This window comes from Bactrocera dorsalis, chromosome 4 (assembly GCF_023373825.1).
Source record: "Bactrocera dorsalis isolate Fly_Bdor chromosome 4, ASM2337382v1, whole genome shotgun sequence".
Classification (NCBI taxonomy): Eukaryota; Metazoa; Arthropoda; class Insecta; order Diptera; family Tephritidae; genus Bactrocera; species Bactrocera dorsalis.
In genome coordinates this window covers 35,879,262-35,903,547 of record NC_064306.1, presented here as the reverse complement: position 1 = coordinate 35,903,547, position 24,286 = coordinate 35,879,262, and the positions used below count along the sequence as shown (strand labels likewise).

At 35.9% G+C, this 24,286-nt stretch overlaps 1 protein-coding gene across 2 annotated transcripts in view; it reads left to right on the top strand.

The window, feature by feature from the left end:
* LOC105227268 (uncharacterized) overlaps positions 1-24,286 on the top strand; it is a 545,529-nt gene that overhangs the window by 225,400 nt on the left and 295,843 nt on the right. For both annotated transcript variants that reach the window (XM_049456310.1, XM_049456309.1), the window contains one exon: positions 852-892. The gene's annotated coding sequence lies outside the window, so the exon portion shown is untranslated. The remainder of the gene's footprint in view (positions 1-851; positions 893-24,286) is intronic.

Genomic DNA, 24,286 nt, shown 5'->3' with positions numbered 1-24,286 from the left:
GAGATCAACCTTACCCAAGTGGAAGGAAAGTGGTGGGAGAGTTGGCGCATCTAATGTGCAGCTAAACTGCGCAAATTTGTTGACGTCTTCATTGTTTTTGTTACACGACATGAAATGTCTTAGTGGTGACACGACGGTGTGACTTTTTGTAATAAAAATGCCTGACTTGCCTTAATGTCACTGCAAACAAACACACCCTCACATCCAAATAGTTGAAATTTTATGGAAAGTTGAGACTTGTCGCAAGTATTCGGCTTGCCTCAAGCGACTGAGTAATATAACTGTAAATATGAGTAGTTGGTGGGGTAAAGCTTTTAGCTTTGGCGATGGTTGACTGGGTTGAGAGAAGAAATGAGCTGAAACGGATGAGGCAGTGGTGACCTCTTGGTCTTGCTTTTGCTTGACTCAAGTATGAAGGCCGCGCGTGGGTGGAGGGCAAACACTTGGGCTCTCATCGGGTCGCTCGAATGCTTAGTATCCAAATAGCGGTAATTTAGTTAAACGCATTGCCTAAATAAAATAAACTAGCCAAATGAATGCCTGAAAATAAACAAGTCAAGCTGGGCGAGAGCAACATATATGGAACCAATGAAAATAAGGTCAAACTTAGACTAAAGTCAACTGCTCTCGCTGCTGCTTTGTTCGTTGACTTTGCGTAAATTAATTACATAACTCAGTGTTCGCATTGAATTAAGCGCCAAGCTGTCAACATTTTCCCAACCAAATATTTCATTTGCCTTCACTCAGCGCCAATTTAAACCTTATTTGACTTTATTTCAGTTGCAAATATACAAATGAAGTCATTGAAATGAAAAATTATTTATCTCCTTTTATCTTTTGTTTACTTACAGACAACAACTTGCGTCGTGGTCGCAGCAGCTACTAAAGACAGGTGAGTGCAAAGTAAATAGTTTAAGCATACAATATACCTACTTTAATAACGGTATTCCGCCAGCAATTAATGCGAAAATAATTAAACTTTATGGAAGTGCCGTTTGATTGGCCGCTCGTTGTGCGGCGCCGGTTGTTGGCTCTGCTTTTGTTGCACGCATAAAATCGCTACACTGACTTCGCGTCGAAGTTACAATAACAACTCGCAAAAAAGTGTTATTTGCCTTAAGTGGCGCATATAAATACTGTGTATGAGCGAAATCACCACTTGCCGCAAGCATTTCATATTCATTGGCATATTTATTTATACATTCAATGCGGCAGACATTGCAACATTTGCGTTGATGATGCGACAAGCATTAAGGTGGTGTAAAAGTTAGCAAATTTGGCTAGAAGCTAGTTGAAAGTATAAAAATGCATGCCACTTGCTTAAGCATAGCTGAAAAATAGTTCAAATTGGAACACAAACACTCCTTATGATCATAGTATTGCCTTTTCAATCATTTCCAAGTACTAAGATTGTCTTGTTAGATAACTTTACCAGGAACACAGTTAACTTTTTGCAGATCTTTAGTGTCAGTTTGTATGACAGCTTAATTCTTCTGGGATAGTAGCGATCTCTGAGGTTATTAGTCGTGCCGAATTTCGTGGCAATATCTCGTCAAATGGAAATATTTTTTATACAAGGATCGTTCGGTACGTATGGCAGCTATATGTTGTAGTGCTCCGAACTAAACAAAATCTTCGAGAATAGCAGCGATTCTTAAGGTTATATTCTGTGCTAAATTTCGTGGTGATATCTCGTCTAATAAAAAAGTTTACCATACAAGAACTTGATTCTGATTGTTCAGTTTGTATGACAGCTATATGCTATAGTGTTCTGATAACGACATTCCCAACAAATTAGTAGTTTCTTGCGAAGAAAAAGACGTGTGCAAAATTTCAAACCGGTCTCTCTTAAACCAAGGGACTAGTTCGCATACACTGGTGTACATATGGAGACGGACCGACGAACGGACTCTATAGGATCTCTAAGATTTCCTTCTACTTGCTACAAGCATCACGGCAAACTTTATATATCCTGTTCGGGTTATAATAATGAAAAAAATATCCAGAAAGTTGCAGCAGCAGAAAACATTCCTGAAATAATTTCTAGGTATGATGCCGAGTTGACAGTGCTCATTCGGATAAAATTCAGTTTAGTTCCGGCTAATTAGAACCGACTGTCGTGTGAACGGAAAATATATTCTGTCTACCACATGTGTTTGACTTTAAGACATTTTTAACTCCAACATTAACTAATGCTTCTTCATATAATTAAAAAAATCGCACTACTTTTGAGACTAGAATATCTTAGTTGTACATCTCAATTCCCTCCGACGTTTTCCAGCCGTCGGTGTACCACTTGATTGTACTATCCTTAAGCAGTAGCTCGATAGCGGAATCGTTCCATTTTGCTGCTAAGGATAACGTTGAACTTCTTAATAACGTTTACCCTTTTTGTAATGCTGTCCCTTGGGCGAAGAGCCACTCAACTCCTTAATACGCGGTGTCATTTGACCGGTGAAGCGGTGTGAGTTCTAACTTCAAGTGGCGTCGACGAGCATATGTGCATGACACGCAGATAGTTGAAGTCCTACCGAACTCTGTGATGCGTGATAATCGGTCGCACGATCATGGTGTACAACTACCTGACAATCCTTGGCTTGCAGCCTCAGGATTTACCAGCGAGTCTATGGCACACCAAAAAGGTCAGGTCGACATACTTCTTCCAGCATAGAGTGGAATCCAGCGTGAGACCAAGATATTTGACGAAATTAGTCATCTCTATCTTTGTGCCCCCAAGTGCTAGGTTCCTGAGGCAGGGCCCTTAACGTCCAACTTCACTGCACTACCACTAGTCCGCTTTGCACAATATCTCAGAGAGTAATCTCAAATTTTCCTCTAGCTGTAATAACAATGTCTCCCGCATATACTTGAAAGTGGATCCCATTCGTAGTAAGCAAAACGAGTTGTTCGTCCACGACAAGTCTCCATGATTTGAGGAAAATAGAAAAAATATGTTCTATTTTTTTATATCTTCTTTTAAAATGTATTCTCGTTTTAATATCCGCCCACCCTAACTTACAAACAAATACAAATTATTAACCACATACCACATAGCCCGTACCATAGCCATAGCTGCAATTATGTTAATGGCTGCTGGTGCGTAAGTATGGAATCTCTCATCAAAAAGCAATTTGGTTAAGCCTTATCGAATGCCGTGCATTTAAGTATATAAATATATATATGTATGTATTATATTTACTTAATACAAGTATGTATGTACGTATAGTAACAAACCACATACATATCTGTCGTTCAATCAGAATTTAATTATAAAACTTGCTGCCTATAGACCATAACCCACGCAGATAAACAGATAAATAATACAAGTAAATACATTGATTTCTAATATTATGATTTTGAAATGATCCCCGCCATTTTGAGTTAAAATAATTACACGGAACAAAATAGTTGTGATTTGAAATCATGAAGGTTAGGTTAGGTTAATCCGGTAGCCCAATGAGCCATGGATAGACCAGGTTTGATACCTTGCGATAACAGATCAAGTTCAGTTACTAGATAGCAGTAGTCATCTTTTAAGATACCTGCGCTTGCCGTGAATTTCAACAGACCCTGTGGCCTCGTACCGTGGGAACCCCAGATGCTTACAGTGCAGTCTTGCTAATGCAGGACTAGAGCACAAGAGATGCTAAATCGTTTCCTTGGTACCTTGACCCAATTATTTCATGCAGTATTCTCGATCTGTCACTCTGCGGACGTGCATTGCCACCAGACAGTGACCAGTTAGTATATCGATAACGTTTCTAAAATATCTTCTATCGAATGGCAATAGGCATTTTTTGTACTTCCAATTTACCATTTTGCAAATGACTTTTGCAGTTTTGCACCTAGGTAGCTCGTTCCATTGGGTTTTGATTTTCTTGACCATGCCTCTGCTCAAGTCGTCGTATAGACAATACATGGGTTTCACAATGTTGATCACGTTTTCTGGTGTTAGCCGTTCACCATTCATTGTACTCGAGACCTTCAGTAGAAGTGAAGTGGCTTGCTTCTAGCAGTATTTTTTACTGCTGCTCTGCTTCGCAAAATATACTTCACCAATATACGATACGAGATGTCTTGATTGCTGCTTGGCTGCCTACGTAGATGTTGGTCCAGCTTGAAATTTACTGTAGTGGTCCAGCAACTTAAGTGTGACCCTCCGAAAAATTACTGATTTTCACGATATTTTTTTTAATGTTGAAATTAACTAATCGGCCCGGTTTGTTTATAAATAAATACATTCACGACGAATGCAAAAATTTTTTTTATGTTTATTTATGGAGCGTATAATAGTTAAATAAATTGTTGAAATGACACGTAAAAACGGTCATATGTACGATATCCACGATTGCGCGCGCAATTTAGATCTAGAACATAAATTTCAAAAAGATTATTAATCTGTTGGAAAATCGATATCCCTCAACGGAAGCTATGTTTTTTTTTTTTTTTTTGAAATTTGACAAATGGCCGCGGTTTGAACAAAAAGTGTCGAATTTGATCCTTTTTTCGACAAAAAAAAGCTTCCATAGCGCGATAGAGACTAACTTTAAAAATGTTCCCTCGAAATTGGAATAAGATATCTTCAAAACACTTCTTTCGAGAGTGGAAACCGGGTTTAAAAAAGACCATTCTGAGAAAAACGCGTTTAAAGATTGGAGTCGCCATGTGCGCCACGCTCTTCCCTTTCTACACAAAACGCTTTAGTGACCGTAATATTTTGAATTTCGATTTCGAAATTTGAGAGTATGTTTGTTACAGTGTATACAAGCTGATAATGCAAAAATATTGATTTATTGAAAATATCACACTGAGACGATCCCTTAAACATCTTTCTTTTCTATTTATTTCGTTAGTGTATTAGAGATCGACTCTTTCTAAATTTAATGAAAAGGAAACTTTAATCGGCAATGAATTTATATCGCTTATTTTAATTAATTGTGTTATAATTAAGCTTTCATTTACTGAGATAACAGGTCAAATGACAAGTCCCGTCCTCCCTTAGAAAAATTGATGTTTTTTTTGGGAAAATTCTTCAAATACAGATGGTTTTCGTCAACTTCGTTCTTCACATCTTTCTTCGTAAAGCACTTTGCACAGAGCTTTCTTATAACCAAATGTTCTTGAATGATAGGATGAAATCAACTGAATATCTTTAGAAAGCCTGTTATCTCGAATAACTTCACTTAATGATCGTCTGAAATTATTTTGTGGACTGATTTTGATATTTTCATCGATAATTAGTTCCTTTGGGCGTCCACTGCGTTTACCGACTACGGTGCTCATTTCACCACTTCAAAACCCTACAAAGCACTTCCAAGTGGTGGATTTCTCTAGTGAAGAGTCCATATAATGTTGATCAATCCAAACCCTGGCTGCAACTGCATTTTTTCCGTTTAAGAAGCAATATTTTATCAACACGCAAAATTCCTTTTTCCTCTTTTTTCACAATGACAAAAGTTGGTTCTCTGAAAATGATATAATTCTCTAACGAGTGATTCGAAAACTGTCAAATTTATACATGCGCTTTTCGAAGGTTAGAGCTAATTAAAAATCATATGGTTTTAATTCTAGTAGAGCCACCTATGTGTCAGGTCAGAGACTTTTCAATTGGCCTGTTACTCTTGACTGGATACTAAAGTGTATGTTGAACCGGGTATAATCTGGCTGAGTTCTAATGCTTAGCAGCTAAGGGCATGCATAAGCTTGGTAAAAAGTTAAAGAAATGTTGAATGATTTTCAAACCAAGATACAAAACTAAAAATATTCCACGAACTACCGTTAGCTGTGCAAAAATTTAAATATATTCCGCGAAACACTTCATTGTTATAACAGTTTTTAGGAAAAAATGTTTTGATACAAAAAAAAATATATTAAAAAATATTTCACTAAAATTCGTAATTCACCAAATCTTGTTTTTGTAGTTTTTGTTTTTTTTTTTTTCAGTTCACTTCATGCGATTTTCATGAGCCATTTATTGCACGCATTGCCTTTTTACACGTTTTTACTTCATATTTATATATTTATGTCTGCACCTACTACGTTTTTGTTATTGTTTTATTGTGCATATTTTGGTTTATGACGGCTGCACGTGATTCCATGAATTAAATGCTTCTCAATGTATTTTTATGGCCACACCACAGATACTACATACATACGTACGTATAGTGTTGCTGCAACGGTGTGGATTTCATGGCTTTGTTGCTAATACTGTTTTTGTGTTCGGCGATATTTTGTAAACATCAGCAACGCCGAATACATTTTTTCGTAAGCGTTCTTTTTTTCTAAGTAACGTCAACGAAATATGCGTTGTTGTTATTGCTTTTGTTTCGGTGCCTCCGGCAATTTAGCATTTAAGCGTACAACAACAAGGCGGCGTAGTGAATAAAAAGTGTATGATAACAGCTTAAAGTCAGACGACAACTGTAAAAACAGCAATCAGAAAACAACAACAAATATACTGCATGTTTACAACAACAGCATGCGCCGGCGTTGACTGTGGCAGCTACAGTATATAATGGTCAGCAACAACATAACTGATGGCTGGGATTTTTCGTCGCACACGTGACTTGAATTAGAACAGCTGGCGAGTGGTCGCGTCCATGGTCAGCTAAAAGCCAAATTCATTCTGTTTCTGTCGTTTTTTTGCTTTTTGTTTTTGCTATTCCGTTGATTTTCATCATAAAGTGGCACGACGCGCACAGCGTTGCATTGTGGCATAAAGCATATTGAAGTCACTGGCAAAAACGCTGCCATAAATGAATTTAGGGTACCGAAAAAAGGTCACTTTTTCACACTGGCTTTTGGGTTGTTGGTAAATGGAAAAAGCTTGTGTTGTTGTTGAAGAACGGCGAGGCAAAGGCTTTATGCGCGTGCTATATTTTGGGTATTGCGAGTGAATTTCTGGTTGACGGCGTTTCATGCTGCACTGTTTGCTGGTTTTTTCATATTTCTAAGATTATGTGTGTTGAAAAAGTTTTGTGTAGTGTTTGGGCAATTAAGAATGGATTTTGGCGCGACAAGAAGATCTGGCTCTTGCTAGTGAAAAATTTATTTTTCACTCAAGCTTACCTAAGTAGTAATGATTCAGTCGATCTAGCTTGCTGTTTATTAGAAACAGTTCGTTCTACGGAGTTCATCACCGCTTTTGATCTCTTTCGGTCATTACCCAAGTATAAAAATTGTTTGGATAATATTACTGGCGCCTTTTGTGAAATATAACTCTTTGAATAAAATTTAAAAATTAATTCATTTTGTGAATGTATTCAATTTATATCTTAATTTGATTTTTAAATCTCGGACTATGTTTTCAAATGATTTATTCAGTTCGTGCCCGGACAATTTTTGATTTATTCGGGTCAGTTTGAAATACCCATGCAGTCGACTGCTGTATAATTTCGCGCTCATACGAGGGCTGCTATATATATTTCTGGCCTAATAATTAAAATAGGCATATTTATCAACGAAAATGTTTTTTTTTTTTCGTTGGATTTGGCTCGTCTTGGAAGACCCACACGGTCGATTGCTGTTTTGTTTCGGGCTCATACGCATGGATCCATGATTCGTCACCTGTGACGATCTTATGAACGAACGTCCTTTGAAGCAATGCGATCGTATTTTTTTTGAGCGATTGTCAAATTGTGCGGGATCCAACGAGAACAAACCTTTTTTACGGCCAGGTGTTCATGCAATATCGAATGTATGCTGGTGGGAGAAATGCATACGCATGCCTCTATTTGAAGGTATGTTACATGACGGTCTTGCATTATCAGTTCACGTACGGCATCGTTGTTTTCTGGCACAACGGCTGTTTTTGGACGACCTTCACGGAATTCGTTGTCGTTGTACCAGTTCACAGTGCTATAGGAGGGTGCTTCATAGCCATACAAAGATTTTAGTTCATCGATGCACTTTTGTCGTGATAATCCACGTCGAAAGTTGTGCAAAATGATCGCACGAAAATGTTCACGAGTTAATTCCATTTTTTGGCCAAGATGAATTTTTTAATTCCCTGTAAATCAGCCTACGTATATGTATATTCAATAAATTTACGTTTCACTCGTCAAGTTCTTTTGACGAATCTAGACGAGCTTTTGAGCGATCGGCACATTGTATGGAATCCAACGTAAACATTTGTTTCCGCTATCAAGTGTTCTGCATTGAATGCATGTCTGCCATACTAATGCTTATAGTTAGCTCTATGTCGCGATAGATCACATGACGATCTGGCAATATGAACTTACTCACAGCATCAATTGTTTCCGGAACAACAACTGATTTTGACTACTTTCATGAAATTCGTGTTTAAGTGACCTACGACCTCGATTGAATTCATCATACCATCGATAAATACTAATCTTTGATGAAGCTTCATCGCTAAAAAGTGAATTAAGTTCATCGATACAGTATTGCTTAGTTAATCCATGTCAAAAGTTGTTATAAATGATTGCTCAAAAATGTTCGCGATTGAAATCCAATTTTTTGCCGAGATGAATAGTTTAAGTTACGGTATGTTAAAATGTTCTAATTATGCATACTTTCAAAAATGTCAAATCTTACGAAAAAGTTGTGTGTTGGCAGATTGCAAATTCAAAAATAAAACATTTTTTGGCCTAGGCGGATATTTTAAGTTACTGTAAACAACATAAGTTGCGGCCGTATGTCGAAAGGGTCTGATTATGTACCTTGAGTATACATACTATCAAACATGTTAAGTTTTACGAAAAAGTTGTGTGTTGCCAAATTCCAACACTGGGGTTACCAAATCCGGAAATAAGTATAAAAGACAACCTGCGTATTTAGTTGTTAACTATAAATATTTGAATTTCCGTGGTAGGAATATTTTTTCTTCAAAAAATAATATATATATTTACTTCTTTGATTGTCGATAAAAAATAAATTTCGAGTACTATAGGATTATGTACATTTACTATAAGATAATATACAGAGAGTTCGTTGTCGCTTAACTGTTGATGAAAATTATAGCTTTTTTTCTTTACTTCATAAGAGTCAACATAAATCCAGCACTCCAGCATACTATAAACAACAATATTATCAAACAAAAAAAATATGACTCATCCACCACCCAATTGAAATTCTGTAGATGTCAACCCAAATTGAATTGGTTCAGCCATTTGAATATTTCTTCTCGCATATTCTACTTGATTTAAAAGACAAAACGTTTTCTCAGCAATTTTATGCTCGGTAAACCGTCATCATATCAGGAGCTATATTTTTTGTTTCATAATAATTAAATATTAATTAGGCACTAGTTGCCTCTCAATTTATGCCGCCACGGTATGGTTAATTGCGATACAATGGTTCAATTTTTTGAGTTTTTTTTTTTAAGTAAACGATTTACTGTTATATATTTAACCATATTTTCTAAGTATAAAATATATGTTTATGTAATTATGCTTTACAGTTATATAGTTTTATTTCTTCCTGTAGGTCCCTTACATTTGCATTAATTCGCAATTTTGTGCAATTTGCATTGTCATTGCTGACACAATTTTCCACAAAAATATTCAACTATTAAATTTTGGCACCTGCAACACTTTCATTTGTTTATCAACGAGCCAGGACTAGCGAAAGTAGTTTCAAAATTGTACTCTGGTAATTTGATTGCCAAAAGCTTGCCAATAGCTTGTTAGGTATTTTATGGGGTTTGTGCCAAATAGTTGATCACGCCGTTTTGGGTCTTATTGAATGCTAAATTACTTGGTCAATTAAGCCCTAAATAGAATAGAAAACTTGTTAGTCGTAAATAATTTTAATTTGGAACTTATATAGGGTGATTTTTTAAGAGCTTGATAACTTTAAAAAAAAAAAAAACGCATAAAATCTCATCGGTTCTTTATTTGAAACGTTAGATTGGTTCATGACATTTACTTTTTGAAGATAATTTCATTTAAATGTTGACCGCGGCTGCGTCTTAGGTGGTCCATTCGGAAAGTCCAATTTTGGGCAACTTTTTCGAGCATTTCGGCCGGAATAGCCCGAATTTCTTCGGAAATGTTGTCTTCCAAAACTGGAATAGTTGCTGGCTTATTTCTGTAGACTTTAGACTTGACGTAGCCCCACAAAAAATAGTCTAAAGGCGTTAAATCGCATGATCTTGGTGGCCAACTTACGGGTCCATTTCTTGAGATGAATTGTTGTCCGAAGTTTTCCCTCAAAATGGCCATAGAATCGCGAGCTGTGTGGCATGTAGCGCCATCTTGTTGAAACCACATGTCAACCAAGTTCAGTTCTTCCATTTTTGGCAACAAAAAGTTTGTTAGCATCGAACGATAGCGATCGCCATTCACCGTAACGTTGCGTCCAACAGCATCTTTGAAAAAATACGGTCCAATGATTCCACCAGCGTACAAACCACACCAAACAGTGCATTTTTCGGGATGCATGGGCAGTTCTTGAACGGCTTCTGGTTGCTCTTCACCCCAAATGCGGCAATTTTGCTTACGTAGCCATTCAACCAGAAATGAGCCTCATCGCTGAACAAAATTTGTCCGAAAAAAAAAACCGAACACTGATTTTGGTAATAAAATTCAATGATTTGCAAGCGTTGCTCGTTAGTAAGTCTATTCATGATGAAATGTCAAAGCATACTGAGCATCTTTCTCTTTGACACCATGTCTGAAATCCCACGTGATCTGTCAAATACTAATGCATGAAAATCCTAACCTCAAAAAAATCACCCGTTATATTGCGCGTGCTGCCAGATCCGAAGTATTTGAGGTCTTATCACCTATATTCTACACTGCACAGTAAAACTGAAGCGCAATTTATTTGGAAGTATGGAATTGCAATAAAAAATCATTATCGTCAAGATATAGGTTCTTTCGTATACAAATCTACTACCCACACACAATTACTCTGATCGCTTAAGATAAAATTCTAAGTGTTTTACGTAGGTTCCTGCCGACGACGGACTTACCTCAGGATGCTCAAGACTACAAAGATCAAAACAATGTCTTGGTCAGTGCCCCTTACAATGTAAGCATTATTTGGTACCAATTAGTAAGGTGAAATGAACACCAAATTACACGATGGGGCCCGAGGTCGATCCAAAAAATTTGTGAGTCCGGCACACGACCGTAATGCGGCTCGAAATTGAATTGAAACAAGGTCAAATCTCCATGGATTTGGGTTTAAATCACAGTCACCACGAATTTCCTCAAAGGACCAACCCAAAGATAAGATTACAGCAGACTTCAAAGGCTACTTTTAGGTCAGCACCCACTCATGACTGGAGATATTTTTCATTTTTTCTTTGTAAGAATCTCATTCAAAGTCTACAATTTCAGTTCAAACTGAATATTAAACCGATATTTTCTGTCAATAATAATATTTCAAAGAAAAGTCAAAAACAAAAGACATTTTTGTGAATTTTAGTCTGTTAGTCTGATAATATGATATGGACAGATCTCTTGATGTATTTGACCGCAAAAATTACTTTATTATCGTCAAATTTTAAATAGTTATTTAATTTTTTCTCGACTTTTGAGTCTACGTAGGTATTCTGGAACCGACTTTTTGTCCGACTAAGAATTAGAGTCGCCAGCATTAGTTCAATTTATTGGGGGAATATTTTCTGCCTGTCAAAATTAAAATCAATATCAATATCCATATCAATATCAATATCAATATCAATATCAATATCAATATCAATATCAATATCAATATCAATATCAATATCAATATCAATATCAATATCAATATCAATATCAATATCAATATCAATATCAATATCAATATCAATATCAATATCAATATCAATATCAATATCAATATCAATATCAATATCAATATCAATATCAATATCAATATCAATATCAATATCAATATCAATATCAATATCAATATCAATATCAATATCAATATCAATATCAATATCAATATCAATCAGGGTCTGACTGTTCCGATTTCTTCAAATTCATGCAAAAACCTCCCTCTCACTTGAAAAACCTTCCAAAAATAATTGCAGAAAACTAAACGCTACTTACAGTTTCTTAATGATTAGCAATTTCAAGCATGGTTACCAACTACCGAAAATTATCTGTTGAAAAATAAACCAAAAATCCTCAACTCTCCTATATTGAAATTGAGTGGCGCACATGTTCTCCAACTGACAACTGTTTCTTTAGTAAATAAATGAAGCTTACCTAAAGACAGGATGTCTTTAATCTTCTGTGAGCAACTCCAAAGCGTTAACCGAATGCGCAGACACACCAGCATACATACATACTTATATATATATTTTTTGGTTTTTGCTTCGCAGCGTTTCAATCATAGCGAAATCCACTTAACAACGCCGGCATTCATTCGACAACACTAGATTATATACACACATACATACATACGTACTCAGCTTGATTTTCCGCTTGTCTTCGCTGTGTGTCTGTGTGTTTGTGTTCGGTTATTTTGTGCACTCATTTATCGAAAATCGCTTGTAATACATTCAAACTGTCATTTTCCAGTATTTTCACCATTTAATTTCCGAGCTTGTCCGGCTTTTTTCTGCACTGATGCGCTGCATCACCGCTGCCCCGTTACTCCTAGCGCCGCCCTGCGGTAACCCATACTTCGGTATCGTCAATGTACAAGTACAAGTGATTGTTTTTGCTATTGTCACTAGTGCAGCAACGCAATTCATTCGATTTTTCCAAGTCACCACTATTACCATTTCGCTCGCTTGTCGGCGCACTTTTTCTTCATCGTCGTCGTCATACACTTTTTGCTAGGATGGATTTCTTGCGATTTTTTTCACGATTACTCTGTCCTTTGTTTGCACTATATGGATGTATGTATATGTGTGTGAGTGGGTGTGTTTTGATCCACTTCTGTTTGAGCGCTTGAATTCTGTAATGTTTTTTGGTACAATTCTCTTTCTTCTACTACTCGTCTATTACCGTTGGCATTAAAACACGTTCGCCATGTTTGTGCGCGAATCTAATGTTTATCTTGTCAGGAATGTCATTGTGTTTTGTAGAAAAAAAGAAGCAACCGCACATTAAGCGCGATCCCTCAATTCGAGTTACCGAAAATTTTGAAATGAGTCGGGTCGCTGGCGTAAATGAGTAAGCTCATGTTTCAACATCAAAAAATCGCAGCAAAGTATTGGTAGTGGCTTACGGCCACACATTGCTTACCGTTATACTATGCGGGTGGTTTATAGTGGGACTTCTCTACCTACATACATACACCATTGAAATCATTTGGCCATTGTTGTCCACGAGTTGAGTAAATTACACTACATCGTTTTTCACCGGATTTCTGCGTTGACACACGTCCATGTCGTGACATTCCTGCAGGGACAAACAGCAACGCCACATTTGCGGGTATTTTGCGGTGAAATTGATTAAGCAATCTTGAGTTTGAATTGAAAATTATAAGAGTTAAAAAAATGTTTTAAATGTAGTAAACAGAAGAGGAAAAGCAAGAAGGAAAATATTTTTCAATTTTAATTAATTAATTTGGAGCTAAATCTATAAATATAAGGTAACAGCATACTCTCTTGCACGTTAATAACTTAGTTGTTGCTTCTACATGTAATTTCCTTCAGCTCTAGTATAGATATTGAGCTCTAGTATAGATACTGAGAGATGGTGAATTACATAGCAATCATAAGCCTTCACTCCGAGAATATTGATCCAGATCTATAACATATTATATATATTATATATATTTTTTATATATATTTTTTGATAGAGTTGATATTAGCTGTATAAATTATGCAGATAACAATTTCCGGATGTATTAATATAATTTAAAGAACAACGCATTAAAAAAATTGAATGAAATGACATTGGGTATCAACTTGAAAATCGATGGTTACCTTTTTCCATTCTGAAATCGATTTTGATGTTGACCTCTTGTTATTGGAAGAATCATGTAACTTCATTCAAAATACCCTTTCTTGTTCTTTTCTTTTTAAAACCGTTTCCTTTATCAGGATTTTCGGACTTACTGTTGACCAAAACGTCAAGTGTGTGTTGTTAATAGGCCTTAGTTCATATAAAATTTTTTTAAAATCAAATAAGTGAGTGAAGAAAATTCATACGATTACGGAAAATTTTCAAATATGGGATATTTTTCGATGTGAAGTTCTCGAAATAAAAACACAAATTTGTAAATTAATTTTTCTATGACTTCTGAGTTTTAAGCGCACCATGTCGGATGCGTAATAGATTTTTTCCAACTTTTGAGAATGTGTCTATACATCTACTTTACTGCAGTTCTTCTATGGTTGGTGATTAAGTGGCACACCTGGGCGTATGAATGATTTACCATAAGATATTGCAATGGTTAATATACTTATAATATATATGGAAATGTTCTTAAACCAACTTATAATGTTTACCTTTTTAGATGAAATTTCGAATATAAAGAAAATTTTCGTTCATTGGTATTTTACAAATGTAAACAAAAAAATGCATATGTCCACTAGGATATTTCAAAAATATTTTAAATTTTTTTTTAACTCTTATCGCCTCGATTGTTAGTGATTGACAAAATAAAACTCCTCCCTCAAGCTAGGCACAGTAGCTTAACTCTAAGGGTAGCTATATTTTTTAGGTTTTCATTCATTTAACATAGGAATTTTAGTTTTTTCATTCAAGCTAAATGTTCACCAATTAATTTTCGTTTCTCAAAAATAACGATCACATATTCAGAAAGTTGACTTTTCAAACTTTTGAAATTCACGCGAAAAAAAACTAGTTGCAATATTAACCCAGAGACCGAAGTGCAAAATCAGCTTCTTGTACTTTCATGCACGAATGGATCTCACGATGCCTATCAATTAAGCGTATTGAAAGCCATACTTTAGTGATAAGTTGTTTTTGAAGAACTCAAAACTTGAAATCGTGTTCTACATAATTTGGTTATTCTGAAATGTCTCCCTAAAAGATTTTCAAATTTTTAATTAAAATTAATTTCAAAGTTATAGAAATTTAGTGAGGGGAGAACTAGTAAATTCTAACTAACGATTTAAGCGAACGTCGAAACTTTAAACGTGTTTTCTAGGAAACTACTTTTTTATGCGATCGCCACGGTATCTCAAATGCTCAGTCGATTTATTTGCAATTTAGCATAAATATTCAATATTAATTCCGTCACATATTCCAATAGGAAATAAAAAATTTAAACAATTATTTGTGAGATATAGACCACTAATTTTTCGATAATGACAATTATGCTAGTAATTTTTTTTTTATGCTGACAACTAGAGTTGAAAATTAACACAAAAATGTAACTATTCCACTGATAAGTTCAAATTGATCAAAGTTCTTGTGTGGAACATTTTTTTATTAGTCCAGATATCTTCACTAAATTTTATATAAGCTATTCTCTAAGGTAACCATACAATCTCTGAAGAAAATATTCAAATCGGTTCACAATAGCATATGCCGTGCAAAGTGATCGATCAAAATAAAATTCTTGAATAGAAAACTTGTTTATTTGACCAGATACCTTCATAAAATTTATTCGAGATTAGGCAACCATACATTTTCCATAGAAACTATACAGATCGGACCAAAATAGCATATAGCTGTCATAAAACCTGCACGACATAAGAAAATTTGAACCTGTGAAAGATTTATAGCTAGCGTCCATTTTTGTATTTTTTCACAAAACCATAAAATTTACTCCGTTCAAATGCTAAGTTCAAATTGACCTACAAACTCATTTGAGCAATGCTCTCATACACGAAGTTACGTAGAAGGAAAATTGTAACCAAATCGATTATGCTGATTTTTTATGTGTATGTATATTTTAAATGGCCTCTGACGTTTTTTTCTGGACATTACAAACTTCGTGGCTAGCTTAATATATCCTGTTCAGCGTTTGAATATCACTCATACGCCATGGTATACAAATCACCACACAAAAAAACATCTATGATTAATTTCATGCATATCAGACTCTTATTGTATTGAATTATTATCTTAAACCTAACATTGTGTTGACAAAATATATTTAATCGCATCTAAAAAAGAAGAAGATTCCTCATCCGCCCTGCTGTACTTCTTAAACATATGCACCTGTCTCTGACTTTGCATATAATTGTTTAACAGCTCATTGAAATATTTGTTTTAATTAGTTTTTGCACACGAAAAAAAGTTTTTAATTAGTACTGCGCTATTTATATATATTTGTACAATTGTAGTACATAATTAGAAAAAAAACAGTCGAAAAAGGTTAAAAAAAATTTTAACCGAAATAAGCGAAAGTAAAAAATTTACAATTTTTGAAAAATTGCAAGCACGTAAATTAAATTTATGTAAAATTTTGCATTAAATTGGCGAACCAAATGTCGAATTTATATATACATATATAGTAATTACAACAGCCTGTGAAACACGAAGCATAAACCGTAGCTGTTAACATGTTAATATGTATAAATATGTTAATAAATGTTTATACGTTCTCAAATGCGTGTACATACATATATCTATGTATATATATATATGTGGCACTCCTCACATGACTTTCCACTCAAAACACAAACTCAACATTTGGGCTTTTCGCTGCTGATTTTGCTGAATTTATTTCCACTTGCCCACTAACAAAAAGATAACTTTCCGGTTTTTGTTAGTGTTTGTTTGCTATCACCGAGGTGCGCAACCATTGCATGGCGGCGCGGAAAAAAATTTATTAGCGAAAATAATTTAAACAACTTTTTATTTACTCGCGAACTTTTCAGTCATCATCAACGTGCTGTCTCTTTGCCCATATACTATGAGTGTGTGTTTGTGTGTGTGTTTCGACGCTTGTATTTGGCAAGCATGAAATGAGCATTTTGAAGTGTGCAATTTGCGGCCTGCGAATATTTGGCGCATTAACAAATCGAATCTAATCTCGAATGAAAACTAATTTAATTCAGTTTCGGGCTGCGTTCGCCCAACCAGCAAAAAGGCTTAAAACAGCAAAAGCAAATACTATGCCAGAGATGTAGTCAACATGCCTGCAAACACTTGTATACTCGTATTTGAATTTCACTTTTTTGCCTTTCATTGGCGGCAAATTTCAAAGAACGTTTGCCACTTTTTCGCTGCATAAAAGTTGATGAAAATAAAAGTGCGCTGGCAAAAAGCATGTCAAACTGAAATCACATTTCTACAGGTATATGTACATATGTATGCGTGTGTGTATAAGCGGCAAAATGTTCGATGTTGACTTTTAATTAAAATAAAATGCGCTGAAGCGCGAATTTCATATGTTAAATTTCCTTTCATGTGTTTTCCTGTGCCATTTTGCTTTCATATACTTTTGTATATGTCTATTTGTGTGCGTAAGTGCGTGCGCGTGCTTTCTTACTTTTTTGCTTATCACTTGCAGCATTCTTCCAATTCGTTACACACATTCTGTTGCAACAAATGGCGTAAATGCGGCATGTATTACATGTTTATTTCTTTTTAGTTTCACTTTTTATGACTTTTTCCGTGTAACTGTAATATTTTTCTTTCCACTTTCTGCCATTACTTAACACTTTTGCTACATTACAGCTGCAATTCAAGCTAATTTTCCCTTTCCACACAAGCCCTTGCCTCATTGCCAACATATGTTTTCGTTGTTCTTTGCCTCGGCAACATTTCAACTCATCGCTAACACATTAATTTCTGTCATTTCATTTCATTTGCGTATATTGCTTTTGTAATGATGGCCTTTTGCTTTCGTTTAATTAAAGTGTAACTGAAAACAAGTAAGAAAAAGGGTTCTTCGAAGAATCCACGCATATTTATAATTATGAAACTGAAATGCTAAGTAACCAATGTGAGAGAGTGTTGCAAGACTATACTTGGATTTTGCTGCTGTTGATCCTTCAAAATAGTTTTTAGTGGTCCCTCCAATATTCAGACGATCTCAGTACGATCTCTCACTGTTAATGGTCGACTCTCAGGCACCCATTCCTTTGCTTTATTGACGTGTTGATCATCATTTGATGTTAATGGCCGTAGGTAGTAGCACATCTGCTCCCATATGTGCCCAGGCACAGAAAATCTCTAGATGTTTAACAGGCCAAGGACGACAAGGTTCATAGAACAGAAAATTTCAATATGATTTGGGGAATATTTTTAGCAACATTTATATTTGATATGAATGAAGTAAGGCTTTCATGCTTCCTTGGCATGAACAAAGTAAAGCTTTCTCCATTCATACGTTTCTACGAGCTGTTTTGTGTGGTATGTTGGTAGGTAGGTAGGAGTGCTGCCACTCTGAATACAGATAGACCCAAAGCTCCATTTTTATACACTATCGGTCGGATCTTAATATTGCTTTCCCGTCTCTTTATTGAAACTAAACTAAATTATTTGGATCTCTCAATGCAACTACTTCTATTCGTTAAACTCTTTTCGAACAATCTTTCGAGGTTTGATGCCTGAAGGGTTCCAAGCCTTCTATGTTTGGTTTGTGTTAGAGCTGGGCATTCACTGAGAAAGTGAAAACGGTTTCCATACTTCCTTCTAGCTTGCAGTTTCGGCAAATGTTGTTTTTAGAAAATCAAGAGCCACGTTATGTAGCTAAATATTATTCCTGGACTTGTGTAATAGGTCCTTAGTTGTAGTCATATCACACTTCGGCGCCCATATAGGCTTCACTGTGATACAGTTGGCTACTGATTTCCTTATGTTTTAAGCTATTCGTGCAAAATGAGTATGAAGCTGTCTTTGGATCGTTCCCAGAAATTTGTCTGAAGAAAGTACAAGCTTGGCCAACTCGTCGTCCTTTATTCCTTTCAATAAATACATATTATACCGTTTCCCTCTCTGCCAATAAAAATAAGGATACAATACAAATTGTAACTAGCCTATTTGACTGCCTTTGGATCCATGGCCTCTTTAGACTCTTTTGCTAATTGTTAAAGATAAGAATACGTGTTTTTCTTCAGGGCTCTTTTACATTATCTTATCTAAGGCATTCCATCTCAGCCTGATCCGTTTGACAGTCCTTTCGGAAATTTCATTGTGTATCGTTTTTAGCTACTGGCTTATTTCATAAACTGGTTCGATTTCGAAGCAGATGGCACTTCTTGCAATCTCATCAGTTATTTCTGAACGCTCTTTTGGCCTGGAACTCAGTATAATATATATGCAGCCGCTTTTTGGCAGCCACTACATCTACTGTTTCTCAGTTTTTAAGGACTTCTGAATATATATTCATGTTTTCTTCGTTAAAAGCTATTTCAGTCGCTTTCCTGACCGTACAGACTTCTGCCTTGAAGATACTGTAGTATTCCCGCATTTTGAAGTCTCGCTTAAGATATAGTTTCGAACAATTGACTCCGGTGACCACTCCATCAAGCATTTGTGATGCATCCGTGTATATTATGAAAGTTTCGCTGGTGGGTCGCGTGCCACTACCCCATCCATCTTCTTTTAGTGTCACTTGAAACATTCTTCGCTGACATAGCTTGAGATTATGTTGACCTATTTTATCCGCCAAACCCCTGCTTATAGAGCTACATATCCCCGATTTGTAAGTAAAGTTATATTTGATAAGCTATTCAAGCTAAACCGCTCTAAGATATTACTGAACAGCGAAAAGAAGAACGACTTGTAAACTCGGCTATAACCGCGTGAGAGGTGTGTAGGGCAATAAAGAAAAGAAATAATAACTAAAGAGAGTCTAACTTGGATTAAAGCGATATTTACTCTTTTTGATAACACTTCTCTAGTATGTTTGCTATTTTGGTTCAAAACAACTCTCAGTCTCGTCGTCAAAGCATCATTTTATTATCTAAATTTCCTTCCACTGGCCATTTTCTTGAAGTTTGTGACAAGAAATGTCGCTAAGAATCAGACCGAGAGTAAATAAAGATAAGCTCCAGAGAAAATACTGAACACGAAAGCGATTTGAAAACTAATTAATGCAATTTGTCATCGTTTTCCATGATTTGAAGACGAAGATTTAATAAATTGTGAAATCACTAAAAGTCCACTGTGTTAGCATAACCAAATAGCTGTGAGTTGAAGTTCTGAGGCTTTTAAAAACTTAGGATTATCAGCTAGCTTCATCAATCAGTCACTCAAGATTGATTTATAAATTTTCTTGTACATAGTTTCAGAAAGTAATAAGCCTTCAGTCGGTTCACTATCTTCGGTACTCTTATTACCTGTACTCTAACTGTATATTAGTGAATCACAAATGGTTCCTTTGCTTGGTGCAGATCTTGAATAACTTTTATCAATTTACCTAACTTTAGATTCATTTTAGGTGCTAGCCGTGTTTGTTTCATAATGAGTCTTGATTTATTCCATTTCTATCAACCCTAAATGGATTTGGCCATGTCCGTCGATCTGTTCGTCCGTCCAACCTTCTGTGTATAAGCAAACTAGTAACTCAGTTTTTGAAATATTGATTTGAAGATATTGAAATACGAGCAACGAAGAAGATTAGTTAGACAATAGCAACAAAATGTCAGTAGCATGCAGCTGCTTAAAATTCTTTTCTCCCGAAGAAGCTTATTTGTTGCAACCACCGATATCGGTTTACTGCAGCATATAGCTGCCATGCAAACAGATCAAAATATAGTCCTTGTATGGGAAAATCTTTTATTTGACCAAATAGCTTCACCACATTTGGCTGAGATTATTCCCTGAGGCAACCATACAATCCCCGAAGCAGTTATTCAGATCGGATCACAATAGCAAATAGTTACCAAAGAAACTGAATCAAGTTCTTGAGAGAGACTTCGAAACTGTGAAGGATTTATAGTTAAAGTTTGTTTTTGTATTTTTTCCCAAAACCATAAAATTTACTCCGTTCAAATGCTATATTCGAACCAATATTTCGAGAGCTTTTAAATTTGTACACATGTCTGTTAAAAGTTGGGCCTAACTACGAAATAATTCAATTCACTGCTGGTGTCTCACTTTCATAGAAACAATATGGCTGTGACTGTTTTCTGACTGCCACACATGCCAAACAATTCTTCAGATTTCTGCTTGTTTCTTTTTGATTCAGAAAACAATTCTTTTAAAATAAAATTCTGTCAGTCGCTTTTTCCAAAAACGTCCGAAAACCTTTACACTCTATGATTCCATGAAGAAATTCTGAACTTCAAACAACCAGATAATGCTTTGATTATCACAATTATATTAGTAGTACACCAACTCAAGCTAAAGTAATGAACACTTCAAAGAAAATACTACAACAAAAGCAAGTGCACGACCATAAAAATTGAAACTAATAGTTACAAAGGTATTACTTACAACTGACAACTACAAATCCAAGTAACTTAACTATCTAACACATACTCTCACTCGGCGAAACTCCACTGTTAGGAGTAGGATGAGAGTCAAAGCAAAGTGACGAAATGAAAACAAGCAAATAATTAATTGAGGAAATTTCCGGTGATGATGCTATTATCCACACTTCTGAGCCAACCTTGCTCGCTTGGGCACTGAACAGTGATGAAGCTCACCATTCGTTAGCACCAACTGCAATTGCGACTCGTTATTTTGTCCCAGCGTCCTTGTGTACTCAATTTAGCTTGATTTGCAAATATTTTGCAGCATTTTTCATCCGTCTTTCATTGGGGTTTGACTTTGACTTTATTTGTTTGCTTTAATTTAATCACTTTTCCTGTAACATTTTTTTTATGCACTCGCCGTGCTCGAAGTTGTAATAAAAACGAGCAACGTAGTAGAGATAGAGAAAGAGAGTGGGTTGTAGACTAACGTGTGGAGGGCTAACCGAAATGGGTTAGAAGTGGCGAAGCGTTGCCGAATTGCAGACAACTTAGATGAATTTTTATTTGCTGCACCACTTTTTGTAGCCCCATTTATTTGTTATTGTTGTTGTTGTGCAATGTAGTGTTTGTTTTTGCCGGCCAGCGAGTCGTGTTGTAATTGGAAAACTCATTTTGCCTCAGCAGTCAACAGGCAACAAGCCAACGGACTAACCCAGCCAGCCAGCTCGCCAACCAGGCGGTCATTGTCAGCTACAACGACAGCACTTTAACGGTACTCTGACAAAAACACAGCAACAACTAACAACAAGCAATGCCACCAGTGTTGTTATTGGTGACACAGTCGTGGCTAAATCATACAGTCGCTTAGTCGCTGTCGCTTTCCGCCTCAACGCTCACCTACATAAGCTAAAACTCTGGCTGTTTGTTGCGCCACTTCCAATTCCTCGGGCGCACCCTTGTTCAGTTTCCTGAGTGACAGTTGGTCTGTTTGTTTTAAAGTTGTGCGGCTGTTTTGTTTTTGTGTTTTAGGGCACGGAAAAGGAAAAAGAAATTCAAAAAAAAACAAAAACAGTGCGGCAAATTGAAATAAATTGGCGAACGGGAAAGGCAAAGTGAGGCACGGTGGGTCCATCTCTTCAGCGTTTTGGGCAAAAGTTGGGAAATTACTGTAACTAGAAACTTGATATAAAGGTTAAAGATTTTTTATTAATATCCAAGAATATTTATATATAATCCAAGAATATTAGTCTATCAATCCATAAGTATGAAGTCAATTTAGCTTGATCAATACTACAAATTGAACTGTGTACTAATATTCTTCGATTAAAAATATAAATTCTTAGAGGAAATTTTGATTTTGAGTATATACTTTCTTGTATTAAAATACGTAAATGTTAAGTCTTTTGTCAATCCGGGTCAATTTTGATCAAATGGTATATGTTATTATTGTGATATACTTATATATTTTCCCGTAGTTCCTAGGTGGAACATAGGGCCTCAATAAACAAATTATTATTGTAATAGCAGTTGACAATTAAGCTAATTTTTGGTAACGAATCGAACAATTTCTTATATAAGGTAACTAATCTCTAAGCCACTAATCTAATCTCTAAACCTCATTTCAAACTAAAAACGTGTTAATTGCGAAAAAAGAATTTTGAGTTTATGATTTCTTATATGGCTACCATTCTTGCAATTTTTATTTCTCCGGGAGCACTTCAAAAGCGTAGACTTTTCGATTTCGTATAGAGATCTGAATTGAACAAGACAAAATACTCCAATCCATCCTTATCAACACTTGACTGTAGAGTTCTAAAGCTAGAGAAGACCGGTTAACCATATCGTCAGGTGTTGTTTCTTCAGAACAAGGAATCCATTGGTACTCTCATCAACACAAAGGGTGCCACCAGCTTTAGATATGAAAATCAGGTTGTTGCAATCCGATGCCGGGACGGATGCCACACAGCCTACAGGAGCAAAAGGAGAAGCGGAGACTGTAGCTTAAATAAACATGGAAATGGATTTATCTCTTTCGGACGTAGCGTTCGTCGACATACGATTTTGTCTTCTTTACTCTTGATAGGGCGAAACTCGCACTTATTTTTTTTTATTCCTTCAAGATACTGAAACTTGAACTAAAATATTTCTGTAACATGTCAACTGAAAAATCATCGCCCTGACAGATAGATGGTGCTACTAGAATAAAACCCATATTATTTTTGTATAGCCCTAACCTAAAAAAGGCGCTTTTGACACTTGTCGAATCATAATCTTGTGAATTATGTCATTTTGTGTGCACCAACTTTTGTTATTGAGGAAAAACATAAAAAAGATTGATATATTCGCGTTGATAAAATGTTGTTTTTTGACGGGAAAAAATATAATTGAAGCGAAAACTTGGCCTCATGACGAGTTTCCAGACACTGCTCCAGGAAAACCAACCATCTAGAACATGCATGTTATGTTAAGACATGGTGAAATGAATACTGAAGACCCGAAGCGGTGGTTACCTTTGAAACATCAAAGGCAGTTCACAAAATAATTTTGTAAGGCCGTTAAGTAAAGTTGTTCGAGACAGCTGGTACTCTAAAGATATCATATCACTGATGAATATTTGAGTAAGAGAAAGCTCTGTGCAAAGTAGTTGCCGTGCGAGCTCACTTTTGACTTTTGACCAAAAACACGACGAGTTGATGTTTCGAAGCAGCGTGTGGAAGTGTTCATAATAAACCCGATATGTGGCAATGGATAAAACACTGCTCCATCATTTCACTCCGCAGTTCAATCGACAGTCATCCGCCATGAAGTGGAGATCGCATCTGTCGTCAAGGCAAGGTTGTGGCGTCTAGAAACTATTTTTACTGACTACCTTGAAAAAGAAACGACAATCACCAGCGACTATTATATGGCGTAAATGGACCTATTGAAGGATCAAGTCGCCGAAAAATGGCTGCATTTTAAAAAACAGAAGGTCTTTTTTCACCGAGACAACCGAGTCCGAGTAATAAGTCCGTGAAAACGAGGACATAAGTCCATTAATAGAGGTTCGCATTGCCTCCGCATCCACAGAATTCTTCAGATTTCGCC